At 58.4% G+C, this 12,739-nt stretch overlaps 1 pseudogene; it reads right to left on the reverse strand.

Moving 5' to 3' along the window:
* Positions 1-7,087: 7,087 nt before the first annotated feature.
* Positions 7,088-7,183, reverse strand: LOC137764539 (U6 spliceosomal RNA; annotated as a pseudogene).
* Between the last annotated feature and the right edge of the window lie 5,556 nt (positions 7,184-12,739).

Consider the following 12,739-nt stretch of genomic DNA (forward strand, 5'->3'; position numbering starts at 1 on the left):
GGCCACGCCGCGCAGCATGTGGGATCTTAGTTCCCTGACCAGGGATTGAACCCTTGTCCCCTGCAGTGGGAGCGCGGAATCTTAACCACTGGACCTCCAGGGAAGCCCCAGAAGCTGCCCAGGTTTAGCTGAAAGAGAAAAGCACAAAAATAAGGTGCCGAGGGGGCCGGGGTGCTGCAGACCCACGGGTCGGTGGGGCGAGACGGGAAGGTGGCCGCGAGGGACGTGGTGGTGGTGGTGTCAGGACGTCTGGAGAGCCCCCAGGATGGCTCTTCGGCGGGGGCTGGAGGAGGGGACCCTGGCCCGGCCGAGGCTGCTGTAGGGCCCAGGCGGGGAAGCGCGGGAGAGAGCCGGCGACGGCAGGGGCAGCGCTGTGTGCAGGAGGGAGCCCAGCCGGGCCCAGCCCGGGGGACCCTGGGCAGGTGGCGGGCGGGCAGGGGAGGGCTCCCCACATCCCTGTGCAGCTGGGCCGGCCGTGGCGCTCCAGGCCGAGCACGCCTGCGTCGCCCCAAGCTGCTCGGGGTCAGCCTGCAGGCGTGGGCGGCCGCGGAGGGGCGTCTTGGGAGCCCAGGTGAGACCGCTGCTCCGCAGCTCCCAGCCTCCTGACCTCTTCCCGGTGAGTGCCTTGTGACCCCCATGCTGGTTGCCCCCAGGTAGTAAATACCTTGGATTTGGAGGGTCACATCCAGTCTTCTCCCCCCAGAAGTGGAAAATCCACCTGAGCTCTCTCGGCCAGTCACCGTTCAGGGGTCGCTTGCTGATGCCTGAATTCGGGGAATTAAAGGATAAAGTCAAAGAAAGAAGAAGGGAAGCGATAATAAAATAAGAGCAGAAACGAAGGAAGCGGACAGAGCCAGGGCGAGGAGGCTCGGAGTCTTGCCTCTGATGGACTCAGGTGACGGGCCGAGCGGGGCGGAGCCCAGAGGGACAGTCAGGGGCGACAAGAGGACAAAGCCTGAGGGCAGCAGGGACCCTGACGATGGTGAGAGGGCGAGGTGGGCAGCAGAGAGGAAAGGGCAAATTCCCGGGAAAATAGTGCAGAAACTGGTGCCGGAAGTCAGAACCCAGGGGTAGTCCTGCAACCACTGAACAAAAAGGGCCGTGGCTCAACATTTTCCTGCAAAGACCACACCCACCCCAGACGACTTTGGGCAAATCCTACAAAATACACAAGATGGAGGAGATTCCAGTTGGAGAAGACACGCCCCCGAGAATCGAGTGTGGCCAGGGAGACCCTGACATGACGGCGTGGAGGGATGGTGGGGGTGGGGTGGAGCTCAGCGGTGGTCAGGGTCAAGGGTCAGAGTGGTCAGGGTCGAGGGCAAGCAGGGTCCGTCTCCTGGCCTCCACCCCAGGCCTCCGGACAGCAGGGAGAGGGCCCTGGTCCCCTCACAGGGGCCACCAGCCCGTAGACGCCAAGCCCCTCCTACCTTTCCCCGGGCCCCCTGACCTTGACCCCCTCCCCCGACCAGTGCTCAGCCGGGCCCCCCTCCCGAGGTGCCCGCAGCCCATGGACTTCCCGACTGGGGGCCTCTGCCCTGGTGTCGAGTGGGAGGGGAGGTGGCTGCCCGTCATGCACCTTTTTCTATTTTTCTGCAGCTGTGGATATAGCTTTTAAAAACCTATTAAAGTTGATTTTGGTAATTTATATTGTCTTAGAATGTTGTCAGTTTCATCAAGAATATCCCATGTACTAACCTGTCACTTTTAATCCCGGCTCTCTGGTCCCCTCTTCTGGGCCCGCACGGTGTCTGGGTTCTCTCGCTCTGTTGATTAGCCCGGTCAGACGTTTGTTTATTTTATTTATTTATTTTGAGGAACCAGCGCTTGGATTTACTGATGAGTTCCCCCATTTTTCTTGTTTCCAATTCATTAATTCGCCTTTATCTGTACTCCTCGCTCCTGCCTCCCGTGGATTTACTTTATTGTTCTGTTTTCCCTCCTTGTGTCGAATGTTTAGTTCATTTATTTTCAGTCTCTCTCGCTCAGTAATAAAAACATTTAAGGTTGTGAATTCTCTGACAACCCCTCCTGAAGCTGGCCCCGGGGATGTGCAGTCTCTCTCCCAACACTTGTAAAATCGTCTGTCACAGCAACTTTCATTTGCTCTCTGACCTAGGAGTTATTTAGGAGAGTAGCTTTGAATTTCCAAATCATCTGGCTTCTTTTTTAGATCCTTTTAGCAATTTTTAGTTTCACTGCATTGGTTTAAATAATGAGGCCTATAAATGTTTCACCGTTTGGAATGTGGTGAGGCATGCGTGCATGTGTGTGCATGTGTGTACCTACGTGCACACATATGCAAGTGTGCACACCCACGTGCCCACACATGAACCTGCGTGCACCTGCATGTGTGCACCTGTGGGCCCACATGTGTGTATGTGCACGCATGGGTTTGTGTGCCTGCCCTTGTATGGCCGTATACATGTGTAATGTGTGTGTGCATGCACGGGTGTGTATATGCACGTGTGGGGCTGTGCCCACCTGCATGTGTGTGCATGCACACGTGTGGGGAATGTTCTGTGGTTTCTGGCCGGGCGAGGGCTGTCCAGTCAAGGGCGTCCAGGAGGGGACTCAGGCCTCGTCCACCTTCCAGTTTTGTCCACCCGGTCCTGGGTCTCTCTGGCTGAGGTCTGGTCGCTGGAGCTGGGTTCCCCAGATGCTCACGGCGACATCCCTGATCTCGCGCCCCTTGGTGGGTCTCGACGGCCAGGACTGCTTGTTAACAGGCTGAAAAGACACCTTGGAGGCCCCCCAGCGGGCGACCTGGGAAGGGCTTGTTGGGGATCCTTGTGCTGGTGGCAGAGGGTGGGGCTCGTCCTGTGGCCCCAGGTCCTCCCTCCACCCCCGAAGACAAGGAGCAGAGCGCGGGGAAGACCCGGGAGATTCACAGAAAGTCCAATTTTATTCCTAGTTTGCTAATGATAAAAAATCATGAACGAATGTTGAATTTTCGTTTATTCGTCTGTTGAGATGATCATACGATGTTTCTACTTTAATCTGTACATGAGTTTTCTAGGGCTGCTGCAACAAATACCACAGACTTGGGGGGTGGTGCGTTGGGGGGCCTCAGACAACAGGCATTTGCTCCCCACGGTCCTGGGGGCTGCAAGTCCCATTTCAGGGTGTGCGTGGGGCTGGGTCCTCCTGAGGCGGCCTCTCCTGGGCGTGCAGATGGCCATCTCCTCCCTGTGTCCTCACATGGTCGTCCCTCTGTGTGTGTCTGTGTTCTAATCTCCTCCTCCTATAAGGACACCAGTCAGATTGGATCAGGGCCCACCCTTGGGACCTCATTTTACATTATTCACCTCTTTAAAGACCCTGTCTCCAATTTTTTTTTTATTGTGGTGAAATACATATAACATAACATTTACCACGTTAACCATTAAAAAAATTTTTTTATTGGGGTATAGTTGATTTACAATGTTGTATTAGTTTCAGGTGTCCAGCAAAGTGAATCGGTTATACCTATACATATATCCACTCTTTTTTAGATTCTTTCCCCATATAGGCCATTACAGAGTATTTAGTAGAGTTCCCTGTGCTCTACAGTAGGCCCTTATGAGTTACCTATTTTATATATAGTAGTGTGTCTATGCCCATCCCAGTCTCCCAATTTATCCCTCCCCCCCTTACCCCCTGGTAACCATAAGTTTGTTTTCTACATCCATGACTCTACTCCTGTTTTTAAGTGCACAGTTCAGTGGCATTAAGTACATCACGTTGCTGTGCAGCCGTCACCATCCTTCTCCAGAACTTTTCCATCTTCCCAAACTGAGCTCTGCACCCATTAAACACTAACCTTCCGTCCCCCTCCCCTGGATCCCCCTCATCTGCTTTCTGTCTCTATGGATTTGACTCCTTTAGGTACTCATATAAGTGGGATCACACAGTATTTTTTTTTAACTGACTTATGTCACTTAAATGCCCTCAAGGTTCATCCATGTTGTAGCAGGTGTCAGAATCTCCTTCCTTTTTAAGGCTGAATAACATTCCACTGTGTGGATGGACGCTTGGGTTGCGTCTACCTCTTGCCTGTTGTGAATAACGCTGCTATGAACATGGGGGTACAAATACCCCACTGAGACCCTGCTTTCAGTTCTTTTGAGCATGAGACCAGAAATGGAATTGCTGGGTCCAGTGGTGACTGTTTAGTTTTTTGAGGAACCTCCACACTGTTCTCCAGCAGCTGCGCCGTTTCACGTTCGGCCAGCCTTGCACAGGGCTCCAGTTTCTCCACATCCTGGCTGACGCTTGTTGTTTTCTGTTGTTTTGGATAGTAGCCATCCTCATGGGGTGAGGTGGTGCCTGTGGAGTTTGTTTGTTTTCTGTTATGTTGTATTTAACTTACCTGCATCATAGTAGGAAATTTGCTGGAAGTTTATGGCCTGACATATGGCCAATTTTTATAGATATTCCACCTGTGCTTGAAAAGAATATATATTCTGAAGGTGTAGTGTTCCATATATGTCTGTGAGATCTAGGTTTATTGTACGAATCTTTATCCTTACTGAATTTTTTTGTCTACCTGATATATCAAGTATTGATAGCTGTGTTAGATTCTATGATGGCCAAATTGTCTATTTCTCCTTGTAGTTTTGTAGGCGCATTCACGTTTAGAATTATATATTTCTGTTGAGTTGAATCTTTTATGGTTGCAAGTTAACCCTCTTTGTCTCTACTGATAATTTTGATTAAATTCTATTTGTGTAATGTTAAAATAGCTATAATGTCTTTCTTTTGGTCGCCATGTTTACCATTTTTGATGCCCTTCATTCCTTCCAGCAGATCTGAGTTTCCACTGGATATCATTTGTCTTCAGCCTGAAAACCCCCCTTTAGCATGTATTGTAATTGGGTATGATGGCTCAGCTTTCATTTATCTGAAAATATCTTCATTTCGCCTTAATTTTTTTTTTTTTAAGTTTTTTTTTTTTTCTGCAGTTGCATTATTTATTTATTTATTTATTTATTTATTTATTTATTTATTTATTTATGTTTGGCTGTGCTGGGTCCTCGTTTCTGTGCGAGGGCTTTCTCTAGTTGCGGTAAGTGGGGGGCCACTCTTCATCGCGGTGCGCGGGCCTCTCACTGTCGCGGCCTCTCTTGTTGCGGAGCACAGGCTCCAGATGCGCAGGCTCAGCAGTTGTGGCTCACGGGCCCAGCTGCTCTGCGGCACGTGGGATCTTCCCAGACCAGGGCTCGAACCCGCGTCCCCCGCATTGGCAGGCAGACTCTCAACCACTGCGCCACCAGGGAAGCCCTCGCCTTAATTTTTGAAGGATAGTTTTGCCACACATGGAATTCTAGTTTGTCTCGTTCCTTCTTTAAAGAAACAATTCCATTGTCTTCGGGCTTGCATAGTTTTTGGTGAGAGGTCAGAAGTGATTTTATTGTTGAATCCCTGTAAGTGATGTGTCTTTTATTTTTTTTTTTCCGGAAGTGTTTGAGATTTTCTCTTTAGTTTTGGTTTTCAGCAGTTGGCCACATCTAGGAATGGTTTTTCTTTGTATTTATCTTACATGGTTGCTGCTGTTTCAGCCAGCTTCTGAACTCAGTGGGTTGTTAGATTTTTTTCTGTAGTCTTCTGTCTTCTGCCCTCTGGGCCTCCAGCTCCATGCCTGTTAGACACTTGAGAGTTTGGACTGTGGACCGAGCCCGCTGACCCCCCACCATTCCAGACAGGTGCCCACCCCGGGTGCCCGTGAGGAGAGGCTCGAATCTCTGTGCAACTCAATTCTTCAGGCTGCCCTGCAGGCACTGCTTTTCCCACATCCCTGGCTTTAATGTGATGAGTTTTCTTGTCGGGAGCTGAGGGTTTCAACATCCTCTGCATTCTGACCAGAAGCGGACGTCACTGGGTGTATATTTTTACATCCTTTTGTGTTAAATCTTTCAGTAGCCTTGTATGTTAGGTCTTTGGTGAACAGACCAGAGTGGTTTTCTTAATCCCACCTCCAGCTTTACCTGGAGAAGTAGGCGTTTTTTCACTTATTGTAAGTCTTCTGTCACTGGATTCTGTGGCTTCTCCCTCTCCTGGTCGTGACGTTATGAGTTCTGTTTCTGCTCTGTGAGTGGGTGCCCCGCCGTCACAATGAGCTTCCTTACCTCGCAAAGTCTGAAGCTCACCCAGGTCTTTGCCTCCCCCCAACACCAGGACCTTGGTCACTTTAATTCTGGCCCTGCCCTCTTGGCTTTCTGTCCTCCTCTTGTGCACGGGCAGCCTCGTTTTACCCACAGGACGTTGACAGTCCTGTCATGTGCTGTCAGTGGCTCTGGGTGTCCCCACATATGTCCCACCCCGATGGCTCTTCCTTGCCCTTTGCACAGCACACGTTTCCTCGGGGTCACCCTCGGTCCTGCCGCCGGGGCTTCTCCAAGGAAACTTGCAAGCAGCCGGCTTCCCTCGGCGGGCCAGCTAGCCACAGCACACCCAACGTCTGCGGAGCCTGATGGAAGTGTGGGTGCGGCCCATGGTCGGCGTGAACCCAGGAGGCGGGGGTCATGGGCTGTCTCAGAGGCCGCTCTCTGCTCAGTTAATGCCCTTTCAGCTTAGGGGAACTTTCTCTGGGTCCTGCATGTGCCCCGTGCTGGGACCCCTCCCCAGGGAGCTCCCCTTCAGCTGGGAACTCGCTCCCGGAACAAGAAACCACAGTGACAGATGACAAATGAGACCCCACGGCATTGCAGGGAGAGAGCGTGCTGCGGTACCTGGGATGAACACCAGCCCTGCCGCTCCCGGGGCGAGACCTGGGACGTGTGGGGTGACAGAGACGCTTGCTGTGGGTGCCGCCGTGCGGGAGGGTCATGTTGTCCGCACCTGCACAGCCAGGAGCTCCCTGGGGCAAGGCTGTGGGGAGCCCAGGCAGGCACAGGTGGGCGGGCACAGGTGAGGGGGCTGGAGGGGAGCTGGGGCCAGGCAGATGCAGCGGCCACAGGACCAAAGCCTTCCCTCTCCGGTATTATTTTAAAAGTCTTACCTGATTAATTGCAAACATCTTTTTACTGTTAGTGTATGAGATTTATTGACTTAGGTATTAATTTCATTTATTACTATACATCCAAGTTATCTCATTGTCTTTTTTCTTTTAAATATGGAACGCTTCACGAATTTGCGAGTCATTCTTGCACAGGGACCATGCTAATCGTCTCTGTATCCTTCCAATCTAATTGTCTTTTTAAAACTTGCTTTGAGGTGAAATTCACGTGACATAAAATTAACCAGTTTAAAGTGGCAGTTACTAGATTGACAGGGTTGTGCAGGCACCATCTCCATCCAGTTCCGAGGCATTTCACCCCATGGCCCCAGAGAAACCCCCTACCCTTGGCCATCACCCCACCAGCCTGCTCTGTTTCGGTGGATTTACCTATTCTGGACATTTCACGGAAATGGAATCGTATACATCAGGGCCCTTCGTGCGGGAGAGGAAGAGACCTCGGGAGGCGGGGGATGGGTTCTGGGCTGAGCGTCCCCACGTGATCAAGGCTCGGCAACCGGCAGCCCTCGGGCCAAACCCAGCGTCTTGCTGTTTCCGAAGCGCAGCGCATCAGGCGGCAGAGGTGAGCAGGGGCGGCAGAGGCTGTCGGGCCCGCAAGAGGGAAATGCCGCCTCTGGCGCTTCGTGGAATCTGCGGACCCCGCGGTCAGTGCCCAGTTCTCCCAGCCACCCAGCCCCGCCGCCGACGCCTGGCTGGATGCGTGGCCGCCGCTGGCCTGGAGGTGGTGCTCGCCGTCGACAGAAGGACACAGGGTGCTGGACCGGGGTCGGGAGGTCCGGGGCCTGGCCTGGAGCTGCAGTGTGTCTCCCGGGAGCCCCAGTTCTTTGGGCCCCAGCGTAGCATCTGTCCAATGGGGATCTGCGCCCATTCTCCTGGCTTCCTGGGAGTGCGGCCAGACTGCTGTGCGCCCGCCTCGTGGGTGCAGCTCGGCTCAGGGCGGCTGGCAGGGGCAGCTGATGCGCTTGTGCGCGAGGCGCGGGTCCTCTGTCCTGCTGTCCTGGCACAGACCTCCACCAGCCCCGGCAGGCGGGCGGCAGGACACCCTGTCCATTAACAGATACCAAGGCCTCCTCCTTCAGGGGCGCTGGGGACACAGGGGGCAGGGGGTCCTCACCCAGGCCCAGGGCCTGGCTTCTCCTTGCAGCATGGTACCTCCTCTGTCTGAATGGACCCGGGGTGTGAGGGCGAGGCGGACTGACCGGGGCAGGGTGTCGAGCGGCCGCGGTTTTCGCCCCTCTGTCGTGGTTTTGGCCTTTGTGGGGGGGGGGAGCCCTGATCTCAGAGCTGCCTTGGGTGGCCCAGGTGGGTCTGTGTGGTGAGGACAGCCACGGCAACCCTGGGACTACCAGGGACTCAGGGCTGGCTCCCCCTTCCCGAGGGGCTGGCTTGGGCCTGAGACACTTGCTCTGGGAGCCCCCAGTATGCCCTCCATGAAAGCCGGGTGTGGGCAGGGCTGCCCTGGGCGTCAGGCTCCCGTCTGCCAAGGGTCCGCTCTGTGCCGGGCCCGGGCGGTTCTCCACGCTGGGCCAAGGCCACGCTGCAGGGGCTGCGGGGGGAGACTGCAGGTGGACCTGACGGGTGACAGGCCAGTGCACAGAGGGGCCTCTGGGGGGTGGAGCCTGTGGCCTGGGGGGCTTTGTCCCTTCACGGGTGAGGGAGGGAGAGGCTGGGCCTCACCTTGCCAGGCAGTGTGTGCCGCCTAGGGCTCCCCGGCCCATCCCACCTGCCCTCCGCAGCCCTCCGGAGCCGGCTCAGAGACCCCAGACCAGGGCAGGGAGGGGCAGAGCTGCCCTGGGGCTCTGCAGCCATACAAGGCCCCTCCCAGCCAGGGTTCTGCCGCAAATGGCCCCTGAGATGCTCACCGGGCAGCCGGTGATGCCCCAACTGCTCACGCTTGGATGCGGGTGGGCCCAGAGCAGCTGGGATCACAGGCCGGGGCCGGCGGGAGCGCCTCCCTCCCCATCCTCCTGAGGGTGTGGACTGGGGCCGAGGGCCCGAGGGGAGCAGCTGCGCGTGGGCATCGCAGTGTGGCTGCTCAAGCTGGCCGGGGGTCTTGGATCGAGGCCTGTTTCTCAACTTGAAGCCTGAGGGTCCAGACGCCGGACGCTCCCAGCGTGTGGCGCTAGGGGTCCTGGCCTCACGGGGCGACCGGGACGCTCGTGCAGGAATTGGAGGCTGGATGCTCACCTTCTCCCCACAGCTGGCGGGGCCAGGTGGCCCTAGACCGAGGCAGTGGCTGCTCTGCCCAGAACTCAGCCCCACCCCCTTGGTCCCCAGCTGCCCTCTGGCTGGGCCTCTGGGGTGCACGGTCCAGGCCCAAAGAGGGGCTCTGTTTCCACTGGCCGGCTCCTGGAGGCCCCTGGTCACTCACCCTGTGGCTGGGTGGTCCTGCGGTGGCCGGAGGCTCCACCTGCACTGCCCCTGGCGGTCGCTGGGTGGCAGCAAAGATTGCCCCTGGCAGTGGCTGAGACCTCAGCCCGCCCGGCATGTGGGCAAGCCTGCGGGGGTGGGTGGGGGGTGGGGGGTGGAGGGTGATCTGAAACCTGGGGTGGGAGTGGAGGTGGCGCAGACCCTGGGGCCCCAGGTGTGGTGGCGATGGTGTCCCCCTGTCAGTCCCCCCACTTCAGTGTCCTCAGGGCTTCTGGTGGCTCATTCTACTTCCCAGAGAGGGCTGGGTCCAGGAAGGGGATCAATGCCATTCCCCAAAGAGCGCTGGGCACCCTGGGGAGTGTGGACAAGATGAGATGCCCCCACCCCAGGGAGTCCAGCCATCCAGGAGGCTTGTCAGGAGTGCAGGAGCCCAGGGTCGGATGGGGCAGGGTGAACTGTGGGTGTGGCCCCAGTGGCTGTGGGTGTGGCCCCAGTGGCTGTGGCCCCCAGTGGCTGTGGGCGTGGCCAGGTGGCTGTGGGTGTGGCCCCAGTGGCTGTGGGCGTGGCCAGGTGGCTGTGGGTGTGGCCCCAGTGGCTGTGTGCCCCAGGGCTTACTGAATCCAGCGCTGGTCACTGGACACTGCAATTTACAGATGGGGCTCTGTGCCCAGAGAGGGTGCGGGACTCAAGGCCACAGAGCTCACACAGCCGAATCCCACAGGGGCCTCTCCACGGCGGGTGGGTTGCCAGCGGGAGCCCGGGGAAATTGAGGTTCAAGCCCCAGGCTCCCACCAACCTGCTGCGTGACCTTGGGAGGAGCCACCCCACTGAGTGGAGACCCTGGGAGGGACTGCTGCTGGGACCGGCGCCCGAAGGGTGAGGGCCTGAGACCCCCTTTTCCTGGGCTCCCTCCCCCACTCCCCCTCTCTCCACGTCCCGGCCTCGGCCTGGCTGCAGCTCTTGGCTGCTCAGCCCGGCCTAGACCCTGGCTCTGTCTGGCCAGTGAGTCTGGCACAGGTGATGGGAGGACAAGTAGGACGGGACCCAGGCCCGATGGGGGTGGATGGGAGGGGCGGAGAGCTGGGTGGGCCCCTCAGGGTCCCTCGGTCTGGGGCCCCTGGTACCATTGATCCTGCAGTTATTGGAGAAGTGATGTTGGCACGTACCTCTCCTGGGAAACGTGCACCTGCAGACATTTCACCTGAACCAACTGTCACCGATGGTGGGAATTAGTCAAGAACAGTGCCAACTGCTGAGCAGCTGCCGTGGTCTCGGCAGTGCCCTGGGGTCAAAGGTGGAGCTTGTGTCCCCTCCACCTGCTGGGTCAGGTGGTACTTGGCCCATGGGGACCTGGGTGGCTGGGCATACAGGGCAGGCTGGGGTGGCTTCCTGGCCGGGCACTGAGCAGGAGGCCTGGTGGGGCGAGAGGTAACAGCTGGGTCGGGGGGGACCCTCGGGAGCTTGGGGCCTAACAGTCCACGGGCAGAAGTGGCTGGGAGACGTGAGGCCCCCCTCCTGCACCAGGCCCGGGAGAGGCAGCGGGCCCTCCCCTTGAAGGTGGGCTGGGTGGGGGTGACTGTCCGGGCCTCCCCAGAACCCTAGTGGTGCCCCAGTGCTGACCCCACACACCACCAGAACCCGAAGCCCAGAGATAGCCCCCACGGGTCCCCAGTGCCCAGCCCGAGGTGCCCACCCAGCCCTCCCCATCGCGTCTCACCCTGACTTGCCCACCCCGCTCCTGTGAAATCACTTGAACTTGGCACTGACAGCCTCCTGGCTGCCTCTGAGTGTCCTGCCCCCTCCTCACTGCGCTCCCCCCCCAGGCCCCAGCCAGCATCCCACCTCCTCTCCAATCCCTGCGTCGCCTCGGGCTCCCCGGCCCTGACCGCACGCGCTGAGACCCTGGACAGTGGGCTCCTCTCAGCCGTGGGCGATGTCCCCGAGCGGTTCCTGCAGGAAAGGCGCTGGGTGAGAGCCCATGGCAGGGAATGTTCCGCCTGGCATCTGGGACCCAACCCCGGGGCCAGCCTTCCCTTGGAGAGGTCCGCAGACGGCCGGTGTCCTGCAGCGGGGCCGGGGGGCCAGGCCAGCCTGGCTCTGTCACCTCCCTCCTTTTTGGAGGGCTTCTGAGGATGTAAAATGTCCCGTCTGCGGGGTCTGCGGTGGGCGTCTCCCTGAGGGTCCTGCCCGGAATCCCGATTCCCCCAGACCCCCCTCTGGCAGCTGAACGGTTTGCCGGTGCCCCTGGGCCGTGGCGTCTGCCTGTCAAGCTCCATTCCCTCACTGCGTGGCGGGTCCCTGCGGGTCCCTCGAGCCCTGCTCCCCTGTCACCTGGGGCCTTGGAAGCTTTTCCCGGTGCCACACGGCTGAGAGGGACACCGTACAGCTTGTACTCCAGCTGCCTGGCCGTAGCGGGGCTGCGCCCTGGGGACCTGCCCTCTCTCTTTGCATGTGGAGGACAATTCACTGACCCTCCCGAGGGGCCTTGGGGCGACCCGGCCTGCAGCACCCTGGGCGGGGGTTGCCGCCACCCCCTTTCATGGACAGGGAGATGAGGCCTGAGCGGGTGGGCGGGCGTCCAGGCGGAGACGTGAGCGGACGGTGGCTCACCCGCCCTCGCCCTGCCAGCCGCTCCCCGTCCCGCTGGGCAAAGGGGTTTCTCTGCTCCTTGGTGACCAGGGGGCACCCGGCAGGAGGCGACTGGCTACCCCTGCAGACAGGGATCCGGACAGTCGGACAGGCTGCCCGCAGCTGGCCGGGAGCTGCCGAGGCAGGGAGGCTGGGCCTCGCACCCCTTCCCTGGGTCCTCGGGTGTCCTGGGGTCCCTGGGAGGGGACACCCCGTCTGCCGGGCCGGGGGCTGTACCCAGTCGGGCACCAAGCTTCTCAGCGGCCACCGGCGACGGAGCCCGTCAGCGCCGCCCCCTCGACTTTTTTCTCCTCCCCAATTAATTAATTTAAATTGACCATTAAGTCAGCTGAGTTTTTGATTGATATTTTCATTAGCAGCCCTGTCCGCCGCCCCAGGAATGTATGGTAATGTCCAATCTGCAGCGGCCGCGCTCCTCCAGCCGCGCTGAGTTATGGCTGGCACGGCGCGCGTCTCCCGGGGTAATTTGAATTCAGATGAGCTGCCGCAGTGTTCCGGAGCCTGGCGGCCGGCCGCTGACGGATGGCACTCGGGTTATCACAAGGTCACTGGCGCAGCCAACACCCGCTGCGGGAGGGGCCGGTGGGCCTCGGGCGCCGGGGAAGGTGGGCGGCCAAGTGGACTCCGGGAAACTGGCGGACGGGAGCATCTTTGGGAGAGCGCGGCCACCGGCCCTCCAGCTGCTGTCCGTGGGGTGGGGCGGGAGCAGCTAGACGCCCGCCC

The sequence above is a fragment of the Eschrichtius robustus genome, chromosome 4 (genome assembly GCF_028021215.1).
Source record: "Eschrichtius robustus isolate mEscRob2 chromosome 4, mEscRob2.pri, whole genome shotgun sequence".
NCBI classification, from domain to species: domain Eukaryota; kingdom Metazoa; phylum Chordata; class Mammalia; order Artiodactyla; family Eschrichtiidae; genus Eschrichtius; species Eschrichtius robustus.